Source organism: Astatotilapia calliptera, chromosome 15 (assembly GCF_964374335.1).
Source record: "Astatotilapia calliptera chromosome 15, fAstCal68.1, whole genome shotgun sequence".
Classification (NCBI taxonomy): Eukaryota; Metazoa; Chordata; class Actinopteri; order Cichliformes; family Cichlidae; genus Astatotilapia; species Astatotilapia calliptera.
Genome location: NC_137436.1, coordinates 12,291,716 through 12,305,433, shown reverse-complemented (window position 1 = coordinate 12,305,433; position 13,718 = coordinate 12,291,716). Strand labels below are relative to the sequence as shown.

The 13,718-nt window shown below is 39.5% G+C and overlaps 3 non-coding genes and 3 pseudogenes across 3 annotated transcripts; all 6 read left to right on the top strand.

Annotated features, from left to right (window-relative positions):
* Positions 1–446: 446 nt before the first annotated feature.
* Positions 447–622, top strand: LOC145420775 (U2 spliceosomal RNA; annotated as a pseudogene).
* Positions 623–1,088: 466 nt separating this feature from the next.
* LOC145420752 (U2 spliceosomal RNA) lies at positions 1,089–1,280 on the top strand. Its single transcript, XR_013902073.1, has one exon. It is a non-coding gene; the product is annotated as a U2 spliceosomal RNA (small nuclear RNA).
* Positions 1,281–1,747: 467 nt separating this feature from the next.
* Positions 1,748–1,939, top strand: LOC145420750 (U2 spliceosomal RNA). The gene has a single exon (XR_013902071.1). It is a non-coding gene; the product is annotated as a U2 spliceosomal RNA (small nuclear RNA).
* An 851-nt stretch (positions 1,940–2,790) lies between these two features.
* trnal-uaa (transfer RNA leucine (anticodon UAA)) lies at positions 2,791–2,873 on the top strand. Its single transcript has one exon. It is a non-coding gene; the product is annotated as a tRNA-Leu (tRNA).
* A 629-nt stretch (positions 2,874–3,502) lies between these two features.
* On the top strand, positions 3,503–3,643 carry LOC113007197 (U2 spliceosomal RNA; annotated as a pseudogene).
* A 4,811-nt stretch (positions 3,644–8,454) lies between these two features.
* On the top strand, positions 8,455–8,670 carry LOC145420773 (U2 spliceosomal RNA; annotated as a pseudogene).
* Positions 8,671–13,718: the final 5,048 nt, after the last annotated feature.

Below are 13,718 nucleotides of genomic sequence, written 5' to 3'. Positions count from 1 at the left end.
GAAGAAACGATTGAACACGTCCTATGGGGGTGCAAATATGCAAAAAAGGTATGGGCTGGAATGAAGAGGAGGTATAAGGGACTAGAGGCTTTGACATATGAGGAAATAACTTATCTTAGGCCTAAGGATAAAAAGAAGGAGGAAAATAAAATACGTTGTATGTTGTTATCAATTACAAAACTTAAGATATGGAGGGCAAGACAGGGGTATATAAAGGGGGGGTATGAATGGAAAGAGATGGGAACAATAAAGGATATAGAGAGGGAATTTGAGGGGATATATCGGCATGAATTACAAAGATGGGGAATAGACACGATTAAGGACAGGTGGAAGGATTATTATGAATGATGTAAAAGATGTTTTTGTGAAATATGAAAAGTATTCAATGGAATGTTGAGCAAATGGAAATGTAAGATGGTGTTGTAAGTAAAAATAAAAAAGAAAAAATCTGAAAAAAAAAAAAAAAAAATCTGTTCTTATCAGTTTAATATCTGATACGTCCCCTACCCGGGGACCATATATTAAATTGATTTTTGGAGCAGGGAGATGGAATCGGGGCTTGCTCCGTCCACTCCACGCATCGACCTGGTATTGCAGTATTTCTAGGAACGGTGCACCCCCTGAAGCTGTGAAAAACAAATGTCATTTGACTCAACAGTTTGTGCAAAGAATTTTCTTATACGCTAGATATATGTGTGCGTCTGCATATCTGGACATTGTCTTCGTGTAATCTTCCAAGGTTAGTCAGACTGAAATGTTGCGACTTAATATTTGTGAATGACTTACATTTAACTAATACCAGAATTACTAAATCCTGCCACTTGGACTGACACGTGGCTGGACACACACTTTCTATGGGAAATCAAAAAAATATGTCGTTTTGAACTGCAGTTACACTATTCTGGCTCCAATCCTGCAGTTACCTCTGTTGTCCACTAGAGACCAATAGAAGTCTTTAAAAACCGGAGGCTGCCATCTACAAGGACTCATGTTGATTATAGGTTTAACTCTTCTCTTTCTCTACATACTGCAGCTTTCTGTCCTCTGTGGCTGTAAATTACATCGTTTGAAAAAAAATAAACCACACAATCTTTTCTTGGCTTTTTAGCTAAAAAAAAAAAAAAAAATCTGTTCTTATCAGTTTAATATCTGATACGTCCCCTACCCGGGGACCATATATTAAATTGATTTTTGGAGCAGGGAGATGGAATAGGGGCTTGCTCCGTCCACTCCACGCATCGACCTGGTATTGCAGTATTTCTAGGAACGGTGCACCCCCTGAAGCTGTGAAAAACAAATGGCATTTGACTCAACAGTTTGTGCAAAGAAATTTCTTATACGCTAGATATATGCGTGCGTCTGCATATCTGGACATTGTCTTCGTGTAATCTTCCAAGGTTAGTCAGACTGAAATCTTGCGACTTAATATTTGTGAATGACTTACATTTAACTATTACCAGAATTACTAAATCCTGCCACTTGGACTGACACGTGGCTGGACACACACTTTCTATGGGAAATCAAAAAAATATGTCGTTTTGAACTGCAGTTACACTATTCTGGCTCCAATCCTGCAGTTACCTCTGTTGTCCACTAGAGACCAATAGAAGTCTTTAAAAACCGGAGGCTGCCATCTACAAGGACTCATGTTGATTATAGGTTTAACTCTTCTCTTTCTCTACATACTGCAGCTTTCTGTCCTCTGTGGCTGTAAATTACATCGTTTGAAAAAAAAAAAACCCACACAATCTTTTCTTGGCTTTTTAGCTAAAAAAAAAAAAAAAAATCTGTTCTTATCAGTTTAATATCTGATACGTCCCCTACCCGGGGACCATATATTAAATTGATTTTTGGAGCAGGGAGATGGAATAGGGGCTTGCTCCGTCCACTCCACGCATCGACCTGGTATTGCAGTATTTCTAGGAACGGTGCACCCCCTGAAGCTGTGAAAAACAAATGGCATTTGACTCAACAGTTTGTGCAAAGAAATTTCTTATACGCTAGATATATGTGTGCGTCTGCATATCTGGACATTGTCTTCGTGTAATCTTCCAAGGTTAGTCAGACTGAAATGTTGCGACTTAATATTTGTGAATGACTTACATTTAACTATTACCAGAATTACTAAATCCTGCCACTTGGACTGACACGTGGCTGGACACACACTTTCTATGGGAAATCAAAAAAATATGTCGTTTTGAACTGCAGTTACACTATTCTGGCTCCAATCCTGCAGTTACCTCTGTTGTCCACTAGAGACCAATAGAAGTCTTTAAAAACCGGAGGCTGCCATCTACAAGGACTCATGTTGATTATAGGTTTAACTCTTCTCTTTCTCTACATACTGCAGCTTTCTGTCCTCTGTGGCTGTAAATTACATCGTTTGAAAAAAAAAAAAAAACCCACACAATTTTTTCTTGGCTTTTTAGCTAAAATCACCTGTATTGTCTGTTGTTTCCATTTGTGGATGGTTAATAGTGCAGAAGATTGTTTTTCTGTTTTCAGGATTACATGAAAACATTTGGGAACAGATCATTTTTGTATATAATAAATCTTAGGATAGTATTGGTTTTGATGATTTATAAAACAGCTGTGTGCCGTAGCCCTGGTAGTGTGGATCCTTAGTGTGTAAAGAGTAGATACCTCATGTAATATGTGTGAATGAAAATCCATGGACTTTATAAGAGTCCTCCATTTATGGCTATGATCCTAACAAACAAGATTAATCCGTTTCTTTCTCCTAGCAATCTTCCTGTTTCCTAAAGGAACACGCATGCACAATATATATGCATCAGGATGGCCGAGTGGTTAAGGCGTTGGACTTAAGCTCCAATGAGCGCATGCTCTCGTGGGTTCAAACCCCACTCCTGGTATAATTTGGAGCCTCATGACTGGTAAACTGAAATGTATCTATGGGAGCAACAATGATCAATAGGAGTTTTTAGGAATTTGCTGTGAGCAATATCCCCCCACCCAGTCACCCCCAAAAAAGCTGGGATGAAAGACAAATGAGAGGTCTGTGCCAAGGTCGCCCCCTCTCAGTCTTACTGTACATGTTATATGTAGAACCGTTGGCTTGTGCAATTAGGGAAAGCCCAGACATAACAGGAATACAGTTACCGGGAGGAGAAAAATTTAACAGTATGTAATTATCATATTATGAAAACAATTATAACGCCAAGAAAGTTATAAAAATGAATTGAAGACGCTCCGTCTCAACGACCGCTGATTGGACTGCAGGCGACCACGTGATTTTGAATCTCATTAACCGGCATGCGCTGACCGGCGTTTCAGAAACTAAAGTGTCGTCATATATGTGGCGCCGTTTAAAAACTGAAACATGCCGACCATAGTTATATTGTGATGTTTCGGAGGTAAAACGTCAGTAAAACATCGACCTGTCCTCTACCATTTGTTAGAAGGCGACTGTGTTCTTCATTGTAACCATGAGTTAGAGTTGCAGTAAGCAGAATGAGTCGTTTCTGTCGTGCGATATGTGGGTATCGCTTCTCGGCCTTTTGGCTAAGATCAAGTGTAGTATCTGTTCTTATCAGTGATAAGGCGAGAAGCAATGCAGGATGGCGGCGGCGTCGGCCAATTTTCATGAGAGAAATACATGGATGCAAGGTACAAGAAATACTTTGAGATTCGAGTTGATGGAGAAAGAGGACGAGATTCATGACAGAATTAACTTCGGACGAAGGATCCTTTACGAGGCTTTAAAGATAAAGCCTGAGGAAATCTACTGCCTCCAGCAGAGTACGGCAAGTAAACATTATGATGTAACCTTTTGCACGGGAGAATGTGCGGAGGAGGTGAGAAGGAGATTTCACGGAGAAGAAAACGAAGAACTAAAGAAATATACGGTAACTCCTTTGTACAGAAATGATTATAGGATTTTAACGATCCATATGTATAACCCTTGGGTTTCGGAAGAGACAATTAAGTACTTCTTAGGAAGGTACGTCACAGTACTACCAGGAGTGCGCAAAATAAAGGATGGCTTAGGACTATGGACCGGAAAAAGACAATTCCGAGTCAAATTAAATGTGGATACGTCTACCGAGGACGGATATTGCCATCCACCCGCGGTATTCTCCATAGGAGCAGATAGGGGTTTCCTAGTGTATGCTGGGCAGCCCCAAGCGTGCAGAAAATGTGGCAGTACCGGACATAATGCGGACAGGTGTGAACAAATGAGGTGCAGGAGTTGCGGGAAGATAGGCCACATAACTAAAGACTGTAAGGAACCTAGAAAATGTCATTTGTGCGATTCAGAGACCCATATGGCAAGAGATTGTACTAGGCCAAGGTCATATTCTGAAGCGGCAGGAAATGAACATTACAGAAAATCGGATGCAGAAGCTGATATCAGAAAAAGAACACAGGAGGCGTCAACGGCTGCCGAAGATCACCTTAACGAGGAGAGAGCTGGGAGCAAGGAAGGTGGAGTAGAGCAGAGGAATAAGGAGGAAGGAACATTACGTGAATCGGACGCCGAGAGAGAGAAACAAGCGGAGGACGGACAGGTGTGGGCAGTAGTAGCGAAGCCGCGGAGAAAATCAGCAAAGAGGCGGAGAAAGGTGAGCTCAGGTGCTTCTCCAGAAGAGACAAAAACGGAAAATAAAGAGGATAGGGAGGAACGGATCGAGCAGGTGGAAAATACGGAGGGACATGTTTTGAGGGGTACACAGACTGAATGCATGCATACCCCCTTAAGTGACTTCACTAGTGATGGGGATACGGGGGAAGAGGCTGAAAGCGAAGAAAAATCGGAAGATTCCTTTATTAAGAACTTATTGGCGCAGGTTAATATGAAGAGTTAAAAATGGGGATACTGAAATAAAACTTCTATGGTTTTGATTTGTTTTTGGTTTTGTTTTTGAGATCCCCTTTTTTTTTGTTTTCCTTTTTTTTTTGATTTATGTGTTAAGACATGGGAAACTTTCGAATAATAACATTAAATGTAAGGGGACTTAGGAATGCTCGGAAAAGAAAAATGGTTTATGAATTTTTGTTGTATTATAATTTTGATGTCTGCTTGTTGCAGGAAGTACATTTAAAAGATGAGGGGGATGTTGACCTCTTTACGAAGGAATGGAGAGGAGGTGAATCGGTCTGGAGTATAGGGGGAGTACATGGGACTGGGGTAGGAGTGTTATGTGGGAATAAAAGTATACGAATAAAGGACAGTTATACTTTAATACAGGGAAGGGTTATGGTTGTAGATGTGGAAAAAAGTGGGACACAAAACCGTATAATAAATGTGTATGCATATGTGGATCCCAAATTAAGAAGAGAACTTCTTTCAAAAATGGACACTTGTTTTATGACAAAGAAAAATATTTTTGTGGGAGGGGATTTCAACTGTTCACTGGAGAAAATAAAAACTTCGCTCCCCTTTAAGACCTTTATAAAAAAATACGGTTTAATAGATGTAATGGCCACACTACAAGGGAAAAGAGTGGGGTACACATGGAAGAACACAAGAGGGATGGAAAGTAGATTAGATTACATCTTGATAGAGAAAAAGTGTAAAATAAAACAAGGGAAAATAATACCGGCTTTGTTCACAGATCATCAAATGATAGTGGTGGATTTGGAGATAGAAGGAATAGATTATGGAAAAGGATACTGGAAACTGAATAACGAAGTACTTATGGAAAAAGAATATAAGGAAAGGTTTGCAGAGCTCTTCCCTTTATGGGAGGAGATGGAAAGCTTATATATAAATAAACTGGATTGGTGGGAGGATGTAAAAAACAAAATAAAAAAGTTCACGGTGGATTATTGTACGGAAAGGTCCAGCGTAAGGAAAGAGGAATTTCGTATATTGCAAAAAGAAATAGAATATACTTATACACTACAAAATGAAAAAGGAAACAACAAAAACATGGACGAGAAAATGGAAAGTTTAAGATTGAAGCAGGAAGAACTACTTGAAAGGAAGGCAAGGGCTGAAACATATAAGATAAAGCAGGAGGAGTATGAGGAGAACGAGAAATGTTCGGCCTTTTTCTTTAAAAAGATGAAAAGTAAGGAAAAAAAGGGAGTTATAATAAAATTAGAGAAGGATGGGAAAATGATAGAAGGGAAGGAAAATATGCTTAAAACGGCGAAGGAGTATTATGAGGCCTTGTTTAGAAAAGAAAAATTAGAGGGAGAAAAAGGGGATTTTTTTCTTAAAGAAAATAAAAAAGAGATTAACGGGAGAAGAAAGCGACAGTTTAGAAGGGGAAGTTACAATAGGGGAGGCATATAAAGTATTAAAAGGAATGAAGGCAAACAAAGTGCCAGGGATAGATGGATTAACAAAGGAATTTTACGAAACTTTTTGGGGAATGGTGGGGAAACATTTGTTGGGAGTTTTTAAGGAAATCATGGAGGGAAAGGAGATGACAGAGAGTATGAAGATGGGTGTGGTTTCTATTCTATTCAAGAAAGGTAACCCACAACAACTTGATAATTATAGACCGTTAACTATGCTATGTGTGGATTATAAGATCCTGAGTAGGATATTGGCAAATAGACTCGCGGGAGTAATGATGCAAATAGTGGAGAAGGATCAGACGTGTGGGGTCAGGGGGAGGCAAATGTCTTGGAACGTGCAACTACACAGAGACATACTCACATACGTTAGAGATAGAAATTTGCCAGCACTATGTGTGAGCCTAGATCAACAAAAGGCCTTTGATAGGGTAGATTATGATTTTTTGTGGAGGGTAATGCAGTATATGGGCTTGGGAGAGAAATTTAAAAAATGGGTAAAAAATTTATACAACGGCATAAGTCTGAAAATAAAAGTAAATGGATTCCTTACAGAAAAAGTGTATCAAACAAAGGGTTTGAGGCAAGGATGTCCATTATCTGTTGTTCTTTATGTACTGTATGTTGAACCTTTGGCTTGCGCAATAAGGGAAAGCCAGAGAGTAAAAGGGATTCCGATGCCGCGGGGGGAAGTTTTAAAGATATCGCAGTATGCGGACGATACAGTATTATATCTGGCAGATGATGATAGTTTAAAGGGTGCGATAGAAATTTTAGATATTTACGAAAAAGCGACTGGATCAAAGATAAATAAAGAGAAGTCGATGTATAAATATTTGGGGACATGGGAGGGTAGAAGAGATAATATCTGTGATTTTACTTTGTGCCAAGGCTCAATGAATATTTTAGGAATCACCTTTGGAAATAAGGAAGGAGATGAGCTTAGCAATTGGAAAAAAAGGTTAAGTGCGGTAGAAAAGAAGCTGGGCCTTTGGAAAGCAAGGAAATTAACAATTACGGGGAAGGTTCTGATTATAAAGAGTGAGGTGGTGCCAAAGTTATTACATCTGGCCTATGTGTTTCCGATGCCTCAGATCTACAGAGCGCAAATAACCAGAGCGATATTTAAATTTATTTGGGGGGGTTATGAGTATGTCAAAAGAACGCAAATGTATCAAGAAATTGAAGATGGTGGGAAAGGGGTACCAAATGTCCCTTTGAAGTTAGACACAATGTTTTATGCAAATGTATGCAAGCTATTGAAACAGAACTATGTCCATAAATGTCAAATATTGTTATGGTTTTGGTTAGCGATTCCATACCGTTTTTTGATAGGGTGGGAAAATAAGGGACCAAAGGCGGAAACTAGACCAAAATATTTTCAGAGGATGCTGGGATGGGGAAAGAAACATGCTGAATGTAAAGAGGTGGATACCGTACTAAACCATAAACTTTTATACAAGAAAATGGTATGGAAAGCTCATTATAACCAGGTACCGGTGAGTCCAGAAGTGTGGAAATGTGCACAGGATAAGACCTTTAAAAATGTTTTGAAGGATTTTAATTGGATGCATTTACACAAAAGGTTACCCGTGAGGATCACCATGTATGCACATAACTTGGGAAAACAGAAAAAGTGTCCGAGGGACAACTGCGTAGAAGAGGAAACAATAGAACACGTACTTTGGGGATGCGAATACGCAAAAAAGGTATGGGAAAGGGTAAAGGGGAAGTATAAAGGTTTGGGCACGGTGACTTATGAAGAGATTACCCTTTTCAGGGCTAACAGCATAGAAAAAGAGAGATATAAAATACGATGTATGTTGTTAACAATTGTAAAAATGAAATTGTGGAAGGCAAGACAGAGTTGTATAATGGGAGGATATAAAGAGGGGGAAATAGGTACGACTAAAGCTGTAGAGAGGGAATTCGAAAAGACATACTGGCATGAACTACAAAAATGGGGAATAGACACGATCAAGGATAGATGGAAAGATTTCCCTTCCTTCTTTACTGCGAAGGCACCTAAAAAGTGGTGGTAGGTAAAGAGTAAGGAAGGGAGAAAGGGAAAAGGAGCAATGAAAAGCAATAAGTTATATGAATATGTTACATGAAAATGATTGGTTTGCGATGAATGAATGTGGGAAAGAAATGAAATGTAAATATGTCTTTGTAATGGAAATGGAAAAAGTTTTTTGAATTGTTGTGGAAAGAAAATAAAAGAAGTAAAAAAAAAAAAAAAAAAAAAAATCTGTTCTTATCAGTTTAATATCTGATACGTCCCCTACCCGGGGACCATCTCTTAAATTGATTTTTGGAGCAGGGAGATGGAATCGGGGCTTGCTCCGTCCACTCCACGCATCGACCTGGTATTGCAGTATTTCTAGGAACGGTGCACCCCCTGAAGCTGTGAAAAACAAATGGCATTTGACTCAACAGTTTGTGCAAAGAAATTTCTTATACGCTAGATATATGCGTGCGTCTGCATATCTGGACATTGTCTTCGTGTAATCTTCCAAGGTTAGTCAGACTGAAATGTTGCGACTTAATATTTGTGAATGACTTACATTTAACTATTACATATTGATACATGTGTACTCTTTTTACATACTCATAACCCCCCCCATATGAATTTGAATATCCCCCTCGTTATTTGTACTCTATAAATCTGAGGCATCGGAAACACATAGGCCAAATGTAATAGTTTCGGCACTACCTCGCTCTTTATGACCAAAACTTTCCCCGATATTGTAAGTTTTCTTGCTTTCCATAGGCCTAATTTTTTATCCACCGCATTCATCTTCTCTTTCCAATTACAAAAAGCATCACCTTCCTTATTTCCAAATGAAATTCCTAAAATGTCCATAGGACCTTCACACAAAGTGAATTCACAAATGTTGTCTTTTCTACCCTCCCATATCCCCAAGTATTTGTACTTTGTTTTCTCTTTATTTATTTTCGATCCTGTCGCTTTTTCGTAGGCTTTTAAAATTTCTGTCACTTCCCTTAAGCTGTCATCATCTGCCAGATATAATATCGTATCATCTGCATATTGCGATATTTTTAAGCTTTCCCCCGTGGCATCATTATCCCTTTCACTATTTGGCTCTCCCTTATTGCACAGGCCAAAGGTTCGACATAAAGCACGTAAAGTACGACAGATAATGGACACCCTTGTCTCAAACCTCTTGTTTGGTACACTTTTTCTGTAAGGAAACCATTTAATTTAATTTTTGAGTTTATGCCCTTGTATAAAATTTTTACCCTTTTTATAAAAGCCTCTCCATAAATGCCAAATATTGTTATGGTTTTGGTTAGCGATTCCATACCGTTTTTTGATAGGGTGGGAAAATAAGGGACCAAAGGCGGAAACTAGACCAAAATATTTTCAGAGGATGCTGGGATGGGGAAAGAAACATGCTGAATGTAAAGAGGTGGATACCGTACTAAACCATAAACTTTTATATAAGAAAATGGTATGGAAAGCTAATTATAACCAGGTACCGGTGAGTCCAGAAGTGTGGAAATGTGCACAGGATAAGACCTTTAAAAATGTTTTGAAGGATTTTAATTGGATGCATTTACACAAAAGGTTACCCGTGAGGATCATCATGTATGCACATAACTTGGGAAAACAGAAAAAGTGTCCGAGGGACAACTGCGTAGAAGAGGAAACAATAGAACACGTACTTTGGGGATGCGAATACGCAAAAAAGGTATGGGAAAGGGTAAAGGGGAAGTATAAAGGTTTGGGGACGGTGACTTATGAAGAGATCACCTTCTTTGGGACTAAAGGTACAGAAAAAGAGAGATATAAAATACGTTGCATGTTGTTATCAATTGTTAAACTTAAGTTGTGGAGGGCAAGACAGAGTTGTATAATGGGGGGATACAAAGAGGGGGAAATTGGGACGATCAAGGCTATAGAAAGGGAATTTGAAAAGATATATTGGCATGAACTACAAAAATGGGGAATAGACACAATTAAGGACAGATGGAAAGATTTCTCTCCTTTTTTTGCTCTGAAGGTACCCAAAAGGTGGTGGTAGGTAAAGTGTAAGGAAAGGAGGAAGGGAAAAGGAGTAATGATAAGCTACACGTCAAATGAAAATGTCATATGAAAATGTTAATCAGTTTGTCATGAACGAATGTGGGGAAAATGGAAATGTAAACTTGTCATTGTAAAGGAAATGGTAAAATGTTTTTGAATGATTGTGGAAAGAAAATAAAAAAAGGAAAAAAATCTGTTCTTATCAGTGATAAGGCGAGAAGCAATGCAGGATGGCGGCATCATCGGCCAACTTCCATGAGAGGAATGCATGGATGCAAGGTACAAGAAATACTTTGAGATTCGAGCTGATGGAGAAAGATGAGGAAATCCATGACAGAATTAATTTTGGACGGAGGATCCTATACGAGGCTTTAAAGATACAGCCTGAGGAAATCTACTGCCTTCAGCAGAGCACGGCAAGTAAACATTACGATGTAACCTTTTGCACGGGAGAATGCGCGGAGGAGGTGAGAAGGAAGTGTATTGGAGAAGAAAACGAAGAATTGAGAAAATACATGGTAACCCCTATGTACAGAAATGATTATAGGATCCTAACTGTTCATATGTACAACCCATGGGTTTCTGAAGAGACTATTAAGTATTTCTTGGGAAGGTACGTTACAGTACTACCAGGAGTGCGGAAAATAAAGGATGGCTTAGGCCTATGGACCGGAAAAAGACAATTTCGAGTCAAATTAAATGTGGATATGGCCACCGAAGACGGGTATTGCCACCCGCCCGCGGTGTTCTCTATTGGAGCGGATAGGGGCTTCCTAGTGTATGCTGGGCAGCCCCAAGCGTGCAGAAAATGTGGTAGCACCGGACACAATGCGGACAGTTGCGAACAAATGAGGTGCAGGAGTTGCGGAAAGATAGGCCATATAACAAAAGACTGCAAGGAGCCTAGAAAATGTCACTTGTGTGATTCGGAGACGCACATGGCAAGAGACTGTACTAGGCCAAGGTCATATTCTGAAGCGGCAAAATCTGGAACGAAAGACGGATATCATAGAAAAACGGACACAGAAACTGATACTGAAAGGAGAGCACAGGAGGCGCCAACGGCTGCCGAAGATCAGACTAATGAGGAGAGAGATGGGAGCAAGGAAGGTGGAGCAGAGCAGAGAAAGGAGGAGGGAGGAAATCCACGCGAACTGGATGCCGAGAGAGAGAAACAAGAGGAGGACGGACAGGTGTGGGAAGTAGTAGCGAAGCCTCGGAGAAAATCAGCTAAGAGGCGGAGAAAGGTGAGCTCGGGCGCTTCTTCAGAAGAGACTAAAATGAAAAGTAGAGAGGACAGAGAGGAACGGACCGAGGAGGTGGAAAATGTGGAGGGACATGTTCTGAGAGGTACACAGACTGAATGTATGCACACGCCTTTAAGTGACTTAACTAGTGATGGGGATACGGGGGAAGAGGCCGAAAGTGAAGAAAAGTCGGAAGATTCCTTTATAAAAAACTTGCTGGCGCAAGTTAATATGGAGAGTTAAAAATGGGGATTTCGGAATAAAAGAAGATTTTTTAGGTTACTTAATGCAGTTATTTAATTTTTTCCTCCGGACTTTAATTATAAACGTATTCCCATGGTTTTGTTTGGTAATGATTTGGTTTTGTTGTTAAGATATGGGAAAATTCCGAATAATTACTTTAAATGTAAGGGGGCTTAAAAACGCCCGAAAGAGGAAAATGGTTTATGAATTTTTGTTACATTATAATTTTGATGTTTGCCTACTGCAAGAAGTACATCTAAAGGATGAGGGGGATATTGACCTTTTTACGGAGGAATGGAGAGGAGGTGAATCGGCTTGGAGTATAGGGGGGGTACATGGGACTGGGGTCGGAGTGTTATGTGGAAACAAAAGTATAAGGATAAAGGAAAGTTACACGTTAATACAGGGAAGGGTGATGGTTGTAGATGTGGAAAAAAGTGGAATGCAAAATCGGATAATAAATGTGTACGCACATGTGGATCCAAAGTTGAGAAGAGAACTATTCTTAAAAATGGACACCTGTTTTATGACAAAAAAAAATATTCTGGTGGGAGGGGATTTCAACTGCACCTTGGAGAAGGAAAAATCCTCCCTCCCCTTCAAGACTTTCATAAAAAAATATGGTTTGATAGATGCAATGGCTACACTACAGGGGAAACAAGTGGGGCACACATGGAAGAATACAAGAGGGGTGGAAAGTAGATTAGACTATATATTGGTAGACAAAAAGTGCAAAATAAAGCAAGGAAAATTAATACCGGCACTGTTCACGGATCATCAAATGGTAGAGGTGGAAGTGGAGATAAAAGGAACAGATTATGGAAAAGGTTACTGGAAACTAAATAATGAAGTACTTATGGAAAAAGAATATAAGGAAAAATTTGCAGAGCTCTTCCCCTTATGGGCAGAGACGGAGAAGTTATACATGAATAAACTGGATTGGTGGGAGGATGTAAAAAATAAAATAAAAAAGTTCACAGTGGATTATTGTACGGAAAGGTCAAGAGCTAGGAATGAGGAATTCCGCACGCTGCAAAAAGAAATAGAATATACTTACGCACTACAAACAAAAGAAAAAAATAAAAATAAGGACGAGAAAATAGAAATTTTAAGATCGAAACAGGAAGAATTACTTGAGAGGAAGGCAAGGGCTGAAACATATAAATTAAAACAGGAGGAGTATGAGGAGAACGAGAAATGTTCTGCTTTTTTCTTCAAAAAGATGAAAAGTAGGGAAAAAAGGGGAGTCATAACAAAATTGGAGAAGGATGGGAAAATGACGGAAGGGAGAGAAGATATGTTAAAGGTGGCGAAGGAATATTATGAGGAGCTGTTCAGCAAAGAAAATCTAGAGGGAGGGAAAGGGGATTTTTTTCTTGAAGAAAATAAAGAAGAGACTAACGGGAGAAGAAAGGGAAAGGCTAGAGGGGGAAGTGACAATAGAGGAGGCATATAAAGTAATAAAAGGAATGAAGGCAAATAAAGTGCCGGGAATAGATGGTTTAACAAAGGAATTTTACGAAACCCTTTGGGGGGTGGTGGGGATACATTTGGTGGGAGTTTTTAAGGAAATCATGGAGGGAGAGGCGATGACAGAGAGTATGAAGATGGGTGTGGTTTCCGTATTATTTAAGAAAGGCAACCCACATCAACTTGATAACTATAGACCGTTAACCATGTTATGTGTGGATTATAAGATCTTGAGTAGGATATTTGCAAATAGACTTGCAGGAGTAATGTCGCACATAGTGGAGAAGGATCAAACGTGTGGGGTACGGGGGAGGCAAATTACCTGGAATGTGCAATTACACAGAGATATACTTACATATGTGAGGGATAGAAACTTGGCAGCAATATGTGTGAGCTTGGATCAGCAAAAGGCCTTTGATAGGGTAGATCACGAATTTTTG